This window comes from Danio rerio, chromosome 4, assembly GCF_052040795.2.
Source record: "Danio rerio strain M-AB ecotype USA chromosome 4, GRCz13ab, whole genome shotgun sequence".
In the NCBI taxonomy this organism is placed as follows: Eukaryota; Metazoa; Chordata; class Actinopteri; order Cypriniformes; family Danionidae; genus Danio; species Danio rerio.
Window position 1 is genome coordinate 55690834 of NC_141024.2, and position 8850 is coordinate 55699683.

The following is an 8850-nucleotide window of genomic DNA, read 5'->3' on the forward strand; positions in this document are numbered from 1 at the left end:
AGTTGTAGGGCTTTATGATAGCATAGAAAATGCTATTATTTCTAAAATAACAATTCCCTACAAAAATGCATTGTTTTATCTGTGTTATTAAATCATTTACTTAATAATATTAAACAGTTAAAAGATATTGTTCAGATGCAAATAACTAATTTTAAAAATTAAGTCTAAGTCTAAAAACACTGTAAAGGTGCAAACATTTAGTCTTTAAAACAAATAGGCAAGATATTTTGACTCTTATTGGCTGTTGTCATTTTCTTTTTTTTCTTCTTAACTTCTGCTATTAGTGTTTATTTACAGCTCTGGGTTATGCTTTGAGCTGCTCTAGCAAATAGCCGAGCAGCAACTACTGGGAAGGTAGTTTATAAAATAATAATTTATCATATGTTTGTGATTTTTTTTTTTTTAAATATTGCATAAACTGTTGTGATAATAAAATAATTTTACGCTATATTGTACTGCCCTAATATGTTAAAAGTATAAATGGTTATATATTTTGTGTAAATAAACATTTTTCTATTTTATTTCTAATCTCTGTGTACATTTCAGCTTTTTTTTTTTTAAGATTTGTTCAGTAGCTACAGTGTCCCAAGAGTGGGTTATCTGTTGTGACTCGAATAACTTTACACAATATTTATATTACACTTTACATTCATCATTTTTTCTATTCATTTATTGCAAACAAGTGTTAAAGGATAAAATAAAACTTGCAAAAATACACTGCGTACATATTCATGTGGTTGCTTTAATGTTATCATTGTGTAATTTAAAGGATGGTAATATTAGGGTTCTGTTTATTATTCATAAACAAGTTATAAACTCTAGTTTAGCTAACAGTTAAAATAAAAAATGGTATAAAATTATATTGTAAATTAAATTTAAGTAAATGTTAAATGTAAATGCAGTAAAAAATAATATGTGTATATGTAAATATAACTGAAAACATTGATGTAAATGAAATATTTTAAAATATATTTAATTGAATTTTTAAATAATTTATTAAACTTAAAAAAAAATAACAAACCTATTTAAATATCAATGCCTGAAATTTAAATTTGAAAGTATTTTAATATAATATTTCTTATATCCTACAACCTAATATTTTAGATACTATATTTAGTTTAATCAGTTGTTTAAATATTTTATTATGTGTTATTTAATATTAATAAATAAGTTACCTGAACATTACGGTCAATATAATTGACAAAATTCTAAAACATTTAAAAGTCAATATTTCAGTATGTTTATTATTGAACTATTAAAATATTTTATTTCTTAAAAGGTGTAAAATATAAGTCCTGATTATAAAAACATTTTATCTAACTGACATGCAATTCAAAAAAGCTATATTTAGTTATGTTGCAAATAAACATACAATTATATTTGAATATAATGTAATACATTTATTAAAAAATAATACTTATTATTATATGTTACTCAATTCATTTAAAATGGATTTTCTTTTTCAAATTATGTAATAAATGATATACAATGAGAGCAGTCTACAGCACATGGCTAATTAATATGCACCTGTCATACCCCAGAAAGCACATGGCTAATTATGCCAGTTCCCGCCTTTGATTTTTTACCATATTGGGTAATTTGTTTAATTTCAACAAGCATGAGCACCCTTCAAAGCCACAGGTGACACCAATGGGGTTCAGGGGTCACTACTCTGCAGTCTAAGGCCATGTGACGTCGAGAGGGCTGCTGGGGGCCACAGGGTGGGGACAGAGAAGATTCATCAGGTTCCTTTTCGCAGGGGCCATGCTAATCTTCTCTGTATCGATTCAATTTTAGTATATGTGCCACCGTAGCGAGCACAGACCAGCGGTTAGGCTCAGGGCATATGTACGCCTCGAGTCCCAGCAATGTTCCTCCAGGGTGGTGGGAACCGGAGAGCCATGTTCCCACTTGTATGCCGTGCACTACAGAGCTTTGGCCCTGTCAGTGCTAGGCACACTGATTGATGCAGTAGGTCACCAAGTTTATGGACAGGGGGAAATTAGAGTGTCAGGATAGCCTATGGCAAAGTCCCACTAAAGCAAGGGCTTTGGAAGTGCATTAGCACAACAAAACAAATGATCAAAGCATCCCACATTCGTTTTCACCATGCATGTAGACTTTCCAGTTGACCCAGCAGCACCTCCCACGATTTGCTAAACCCATCCTCATGCACCATTTGGAATCGTGAAAAGCCTTTTGTCTTTTTTCATTTCTGTACTTTTACCCACGCACTAAAACAGTAATATGGAGCGCTTCATGGATTTGCGTGTCATCCTTTCGCCTCTTGCGGGAGAATCTTCGGTTCCCTTCCCGTTCCACAGTTCCACTTTCCCTTCTTCCTGATTGGCCCGACGTCTGGCTCGGGATTGGTCGACGGAAAGTTCCACAAAGCGTGCTTCCGAATTTGGTCATGTCATGTAGCGTGCCGTTGGCTCTTTTGAGAAAGTTCCACTGAACGTGCGCTCCGATTGGCCGCTGGGCGGGACCTCCAGGAAGCGCGATTTATAAAGCGGTGCAGTGGAAAGAGGAAGTTAAAAAAGGAGACAAAACAGACTATAAAGACGACAAGCTTTGTTGTAAATGTTTATTTTGTTTGACAAAAAAATAGATATATACATGTATATGTTTTAGGGCTTTATGATAGCATAGAAAAACGCGATTATTTCTAAAATAACATTTCCCTAGACAAATGATTTTTTTTCTGTTATTAAATCATTTACTTAATAATAGTAAATGGTTGAAAGATATTGTTCAGATGCAATTAACTCTAATTCTAAAAGTTATAAGTCTAAAAACACTGTCAAGGTGCAAACATTTAGTCTTTAAAACAACTAAGCAAGATAAATGTTTATTTTGTATTAAACAAATAGATATATACATGTATAAGTTTTAGGGCTTTATGATAGCATAGAAAATGCTATTATTTCTAAAATAACATTTCCCTACAAAAATGCATTTTTTTTATCTGTGTTATTAAATCATTTACTTAATAATATTAAACAGTTAAAATATATTGTTCAGATGCAAATAACTAATTTTAAAAATTAAGTCTAAGTCTAAAAACACTGTAAAGGTGCAAACATTTAGTCTTTAAAACAAATAGGCAAGATATTCTGACTCTGATTGGCTGTTGTCATTTTCTTTTTTCTTCTTAACTTCTGCTATTAGTGTTTATTTACAGCTCTGGGTTATGCTTTGAGCTGCTCTAGCAAATAGCCGAGCAGCAACTACTGGGAAGGTAGTTTATAAAATAATAATTTATCATATGTTTGTGATTTTTTTTTTTTTAAATATTGCATAAACTGTTGTGATAATAAAATAATTTTACGCTATATTGTACTGCCCTAATATGTTAAAAGTATAAATGGTTATATATTTTGTGTAAATAAACATTTTTCTATTTTATTTCTAATCTCTGTGTACATTTCAGCTTTTTTTTAAAGATTTGTTCAGTAGCTACAGTGTCCCAAGAGTGGGTTATCTGTTGTGACTCGAATAACTTTACACAATATTTATATTACACTTTACATTCATCATTTTTTCTATTCATTTATTGCAAACAAGAGTTAAAGGATAAAATAAAACTTGCAAAAATACACTGCGTACATATTCATGTGGTTGCTTTAATGTTATCATTGTGTAATTTAAAGGATGGTAATATTAGGGTTCTGTTTATTATTCATAAACAAGTTATAAACTGTAGTTTAGCTAACAGTAAAAATAAAAATGGTATAAAATTATATTGTAAATTAAATTTAAGTAAATGTTCAATGTAAATGCAGTAAAAAATAATATGTGTATATGTAAATATAACTGGAAACATTGATGTAAATGAAATATTTTAAAATATATTTAATTGAATTTTTAAATAATTTATTAAACTTTAAAAAAATGACAAACCTATTTAAATATCAATGCCTGAAATTTAAATTTGAAAGTATTTTAATGTAATATTTCTTATATCCTACAACCTAATATTTTAGGTACTATATTTAGTTTAATCAGTTGTTTAAATATTTTATTATGTGTTATTTAATATTAATAAATAAGTTACCTGAACATTACGGTCAATATAATTGACAAAATTCTAAAACATTTAAATGTCAATATTTCAGTATGTTTATTATTGAACTATTAAAAAATATTATATTTCTTAAAAGGTGTGAAATATAAGTCCTAATTATAAAAACATTTTATCTAACTGACATGCAATTCAAAAAAGCTATATTTAGTTATGTTGCAAATAAACATACAATTATATTTGAATATAATGTAATACATTTATTAAAAAATAATACTATTTTTAATAATTATATGTTACTCAATTTATTTAAAATGGATTTTCTTTTTCAAATGATGTAATATATGATATACAATGAGAGCAGTCTACAGCACATGGCTAATTAATATGCACCTGTCATACCCCAGAAAGCACATGGCTAATTATGCCAGTTCCCGCCTTTGATTTTTTACCATATTGGGTAATTTCTTTAATTTCAGCAAGCATGAGCACCTGTCAAGGTCACAGGTGACCCCAATGGGGTTCAGGGGTCACTACCTTGCAGTCTAAGGCCATGTGACGTCGAGAGGACTGCTGGGGGCCACAGGGTGGGGACAGAGAAGATCCATCAGGTTCCTTTGCGCAGGGGCCATGCTAATCTTCTCTGTATCGATCCAATTTTAGTATATGTGCCACCGTAGCGAGCACAGACAAGTGGACAGGCTCAGGGCATATGTACGCCTCGAGTCCCAGCAATGTTCCTCCAAGGTGGTGGGACCTGGAGAGCCATGTTCCCACTTGTATGCCGTGCACTACACACTGTTAAAAATTGTCCCGTTAAAAAACAGTAAAATACTGGCAGCTGCAGTTGCCAGCAATGTACTGTTATTTTACAGTATGTTGCTGTAAAAATACATGGACTACATTGATTTACACAATACTCAAGTGAACTCATTTTACTCACTGAAAGCAACTGCCTCAACTTGGTCAACTGCTGAATGAGTTTATGAAGTAATGTGCTATATATGCTTAGAAGCATACTTATAATGATAACTTATTTTAGTTAATTAGAAGAGTTCGGTTTAACTCTAATGTCTTATTTTTCACAACAGCACACATACATGTAAATCTGGAATCACCAGAGAGATTCTGACTGCATCAGCAACTAAACAGCCGCTATCTTTAAATAGAGAAACATGCAGAATAACATCAGCAGTTCATTGTTCATCTTTAACTCATACACTGGCTCTACTCTCCTCCACAACGGTGACACACAGAAGAAATTAGCTTCAGGTTTTACAGTAAAATACTGTTTTTTCCTTGATTTAACAGTAATCTACTGGCAGCTGTGGTTGCCAGCAATATACTGTTTTTTTACAGTCTACTTCCGTTGTGTAAATTAACAGTATATTACTGTTAAAATACATTTTTACACTGTGTTTTTACCTCTCACACCTTTAACCCTTTAAACCCCAGAGCATATACTTCAGTTTTAATTGAAGTGTCCACACTACTGAGTGTTCAAGAAACATGTAGCAAAGCTGAAGTAAATTCATTAATTAACTGACTAATTAAATGATAATTGAGGATTAACAACGAACAAATGAAGAAATACTGAAGGGAAAAAACAAGAACAGAACATACAAAACTTTAGTCACAGCTTTATAATGAAATAACCTGAAGAACAACAAATGATTAAATCATTTAAATGATCAGCGGATGATTAAACAACTCTACAAACATCATCACCAGCTACACTTATTACTTAATACATGTATTTTTGTATAACATCTACTAAAGTTCTTCTTGAGAAAAAGTTAAAGTTTTACGTCACCATCATGGAGAACAGAGTTTGCTTTAGTTGGGCTCTTAGCCCTGTCATTTTTATCATTATATATCGTGGCTGCTGCAATTGTTAAGAACTTTGTTTTAAAAGCTCCTTTGTTGTGGCAAGCCAGAAAAAACCTAAATAAGATCTGGTGATGTTCATATTGCTATTAAATGGCAGAGTCTGTTCTCATTTCGTATACTAAAATTTACTGCTCCTATTCAATGTTAAATCTATTGTTTTGCATTATATGTCTATATATGGCAATGATTTCTGGAAGTTTTTAAGAATATCTTGGACAATAACACTGCTCTATGGTGTCAATCGCACTCAAAGAGACATCAATAATCAGCATATGAACCTCAATAATGGTGAAAACAAATTTAACAAAATTAACAGTTTAACTCACAAACAGGCAACTGAAAGTCTAAACATAAACAACAGCAGAATCAAACACAAATAAAGAAAACTGTGAGACCATTATACAAAATTTATTTATACCGCAATGCATGCTGGGATATTTGTACCGTGCCACTCCCAGCATGCATTGCAGCATGAAACATTTGAGATGTTACCATTGTTGAGATACAAGGTCAGATTCATGAGGTCTGAGTGTGTATTTGTCATAACTGAACTGTTTTTGTATGTTATTTCTTAACTGTTAAGTAATTACAGAGGTATCTTTTCTGTTTCCACTTCTCATTAATTAAATTAATACCTGCAACTAAGCATAAAATCTATTGAATGTGGCCCTTCTTCCAGATTTATAACAAAACATTTATCAGAACTAATTTCAGACAAAAAGAATTCTCTACTTATTGACTTTCCAACTTGATTGTTATAATACAAGCATTTTGTTAACTATTTATTATAGTAATTGGACAGTCTGAATCAATTAGTTCAAGGGTGAAGAGCCCAACTAAACCAGCCCCTCACTCCATTACGGTGACACAAAAAACACCTACATTTCTGTTGGATCTCAATGAGAATAGTATGGAAGTCAAATCAGTCAGTAATAAGTGTGTGTCTGCTGTTGTTTGTGGAGTTGTTTAATGATCCTCTGCTGAGACTGAAGCTGTTTTATTTTATTTGATTTTATTTAATGTTGTAACTCAAGTCACTGTTTGTGTTTCTTGTTTTTCTTTCCTTCAGTAATTGTGATTATTAACAGCAGGTGTTCATCAGTGTCTGAATTCACTCATTAGTGTTCATTAACTCTGTCAGGTGAACTATATTGGTGAACTAGTTGATGGAATAGTGAACAAGGGCACAAAGTGTGATTTTAAACACAGACTTCAAAACATCGAATCTGAACTCTGTTAGCTCACAGTTTTCTGCTGTTGGTCATTTTCTCAAAAACAAAAATGTTACCCAGAAAGCACTGTTTTTAACAGAATATTACTGTTTTAGTGAAAAAACATTATTTTACCGTAGAATCTGACCGTTTTTTAACAGCAATTTTTTACAGTGTTGGTGACCTACTGCATCAATCAGTGTGCCTAGCACTGACAGGGCCAAAGCTCTGCACTGTAAAAAAACAGTATATTGCTGGCAACCACAGCTGCCAGTAGATTACCGTTAAATCAAGGAAAAAAACAGTATTTTACTGTAAAACCTGAAGCTAATGTCTTCTGTGTGTCACCGTTGTGGAGGAGAGTAGAGCCAGTGTATGAGTTAAAGATGAACAATGAACTGCTGATGTTATTCTGCATGTTTCTCTATTTAAAAACATCAGCTGTTTAGTTGCTGACGCAGTCAGAATCTCTCTGGTGATTCCAGATTTACATGTATGTGTGCTGTTGTGAAAAATAAGACATTAGAGTTAAACCGAACTTTTCTAATTAACTAAAATAAGTTATCATTATAAGTATGCTTCTAAGCATGTATAGCACATTACTTCATAAACTCATTCAGCAGTTGACCAAGTTGAGGCAGTTGCTTTCAGTGAGCAAAATGAGTTCACTTGAGTATTGTGTAAATCAATGTAGTCCATGTATTTTTACAGCAACATACTGTAAAATAACAGTACATTGCTGGCAACTGCAGCTGCCAGTATTTTACTGTTGTTTAACGGGACAATTTTTAACAGTGAAGTTTATGGACAGGGGGAAATTAGAGTGTCAGGATAGCCTATGGCAAAGTCCCACTAAAGCAAGGGCTTTGGAAGTGCATTGGTTGCACAACAAAACAAACGATCAAAGCATCCCACATTCGTTTTCACCATGCATGTAGACTTTCCAGTTGACCCAGCAGCACCTCCCACGATTTGCTAAATCCATCCTCATGCACCATTTGAAATCGTGAAAAGCCTTTTGTCTTTTTTCATTTCTGTACTTTTACCCACGCACTAAAAAAGCAATATGGAGCGCTTCACGGATTTGCGTGTCATCCTTGCGCCTCTTGCGGGAGAATCTTCAGTTCCCTTCCTGTTCCACAGTTCCACTTTCCCTTCTTCCTGAATGGCCCGACGTCTGGCTCGGGATTGGTCGACGCAAAGTTCCACAAATCGTGCTTCTAATTTGGTCATGTCATGTAGCGTGCCGTTGGCTCTTTGAGAAAGTTCCACTGAACGTGCGCTCCGATTGGCCGCTGGGCGGGACCTCCAGGAAGCGCGATTTATAAAGCGGTGCAGTGGAAAGAGGAAGTTAAAAAAGGAGACAAAACAGACAATAAAGACGACAAGCTTTGTTGTAAATGTTTATTTTGTTTGACAAAAAAATAGATATATACATGTATATGTTTTAGGGCTTTATGATAGCATAGAAAAACGCGATTATTTCTAAAATAACATTTTCCTAGAAAAATGCATTTTTTTCTGTGTTATTAAATCATTTACCTAATAATATTAAGTGGTTAAAAGATATTGTTCAGATGCAATTAACTCTAATTCTAAAAATTATAAGTCTAATAACACTGTCAAGGTGCAAACATTTAGTCTTTAAAACAACTAAGCAAGATAAATGTTTATTTTGTATAAAACAAATAGAAATATACATGTACAAGTTGTAGGGCTTTATGA

At 32.7% G+C, this 8850-nt stretch overlaps 1 protein-coding gene and 2 pseudogenes across 1 annotated transcript in view; all 3 read right to left on the reverse strand.

The window, feature by feature from the left end:
* Nucleotides 1–8850, reverse strand: part of LOC108183429 (uncharacterized) — a 94153-nt gene that overhangs the window by 29864 nt on the left and 55439 nt on the right. The gene's annotated exons all lie outside the window — the stretch shown is intronic.
* Nucleotides 1748–1821, reverse strand: LOC141382091 (U6 spliceosomal RNA; annotated as a pseudogene).
* On the reverse strand, nucleotides 4638–4711 carry LOC137495102 (U6 spliceosomal RNA; annotated as a pseudogene).